This window comes from Notothenia coriiceps, unplaced genomic scaffold (genome assembly GCF_000735185.1).
Source record: "Notothenia coriiceps isolate Sejong01 unplaced genomic scaffold, NC01 NC01_scaffold00000339, whole genome shotgun sequence".
Lineage (NCBI taxonomy): Eukaryota > Metazoa > Chordata > Actinopteri > Perciformes > Nototheniidae > Notothenia > Notothenia coriiceps.
In genome coordinates this window covers 8,107,336-8,109,561 of record NW_011333040.1, presented here as the reverse complement: position 1 = coordinate 8,109,561, position 2,226 = coordinate 8,107,336, and positions in this window count along the sequence as shown.

Sequence of the window (2,226 nt, the reverse complement as noted above, 5' to 3'; positions counted from 1 at the left end):
CTAAAGCTGTATTGACACTGTAAAACATTTGCCTATTTTTCACCTTATTGAAGTCTTTAACAAATATAAGGATTTTCCACTGGCAACGCGGTCTCAATCCATTTGGCTTCTATTCTGAACCATAGTGAATCTTTCTTCCGAAACCAAGATAGTTCATTTCTTAATTGGTGACCGAAGTATGTTGAATTTTGGGGCAAACCAGGACCCCCATTGTTTCTGCATTTCATAAGAGTATTAACTTGATTCTTGGTTTTTTATTCACCGATACATTTTTGAGGATGCTGTCTATTGGAGAGATTTAAAATAATCAGCGGATAATAGACTCATGGTTCTTTGAAAAAGAAATACATCGTCGGTAGAATATTCTTTTATGAATTGATCTCTTACTAGCGTGATATACTGTAATGTGGACCTTTAGATACATCCTGTTTGATTTGTCAATGAAGCGGATTGTATCTCCTTTAAACAGATTATCCAGGTGTGGTGTTATATTTGATTCCTAATTATTAAGCCACCTGCGGTGACAAATAAAAAGAACAAGACTTTCCAGGATTGCTGTGGCGTCATAATGTACGAAACAGCATTCGATTTCTTAAATTAATTTATACCCTGAGTATCTTCCAAAATTGCTCATATCGTGTCGAGCCGATGGTACTGAATTTTTCTGGGTCTGTTTAAGGAATGATTATCGTCAGCATTACAGAGAATGTTGTGTCATCGTTAATTTCATCCTTTAATACTTATGTTGTCTCGCACACATGCGCCAGTGGTTCAATTACATTGCAAAAAGCAAAAGGTGCACGTGGACATCCTGTCTTGTCCCCCTTGTTAGTGAAATATCTGAGGAACTGCAGTAGTGTAAACCGCTTGCTTTAGGATTTTTATAAATTTGATTTGACCACCAACTCTAGAATCGAGAGCCCATATTTATCTTCAAGATAGCAAAAGAAAATTCCACTCAACCCTGTCAAAGCTTCTCGGCATCTTAAAAGAACAAGAAGCAGAGATGCTTCGATCTGACAGATGTCCAAAATGGGTTTATTAATTCTTCAAAAGTCTCCTTATATTATCAGAAGAATATCTGCCCTTGACAAAACCTGTTTGATCAGGACTAATTAGTTTAGGTAAAATAATTTCCAGTCGTTTTGCTAATAATTTGGTGATAATCTTATAATCATGATCCAAGAGGCTTATAGGCCTAAATGAAGAACAATTCAAGGGGTCTTTCCCATCTTTATGTAGTACAGTAATATATGCAAGATTCATTGATTGAGGAAGTGTTCTGTTGTGAGAGAAGTTGTTAACCATTGACATAAATATAGGTTGAAGTTCAGTCCAAAACTCTTTTCAGTCCAAAACTCTTTATAAGATTCTGCCGAGAAGCCATAGTTTTGGCTCTTCTTGAAGCTTATGTGGATTTTAAAAGTCTAAGTAATCAGATTTAGCTGGGGGGCCTGGGAGGCAGCAGGCAGGCTTTGAAGTGACCATAAAAGTGTGCAGAGTGAACCCCCTAATTTGAAATGTAAACATAATAGACACAGAGCTATCAGTATTGCAGCATAATCCTGACCTCTGTTTGTTTTGCTGAATAAACAGAATAAATGAATAAATGCTTCCTCTTCACGCAGCACACTCCTCCCCATCACGGTCTTTTATTTTTCCCCTGCGGGGTAATCGATGTGTCAGCGTTTTCACGGACGGATGCAGGGGTTCAGACCTACGCCTCAGTCTGGAGAGCCTCAGGGGCGTGGGGGTTAATGTGGCGAAGTGTTGGGGAGAGCAAAGACGGTGTGGCTGACAATGGGGTCTTATTCGTCTTTTGCCACATGTCCAGTCCTCTTTCCTGCAGGCCTGACACTTGTGGATCCCGGACTGGAAACCAAGTAACTCCTTCTACCATTTGCCCTTTCCTAACACTTAAAAAAGACCCCAACGTGCCCCTGTCAGGAGCTTTGGCACAATTTGGTGACAACTGTTCCTATGAAGACATTTTAGTGACACCCACAAAGCATGATTCTAACCTCTTCCACAACTAAGCCTGACATCAGCTACCGAGGCCACAGAAGATGCAGGCAAACAAACAGTAAGACATAAAAGAGATGTGATACGCCGTATAACGTTTTAATAACTTTGTCGCACCGCATCAGAAATGCAAACACATTAAAGTGGACACATTGCCCTGCTCATTAAACACACAGCAGTGTAAAGATTATCTACCCTCCCCCC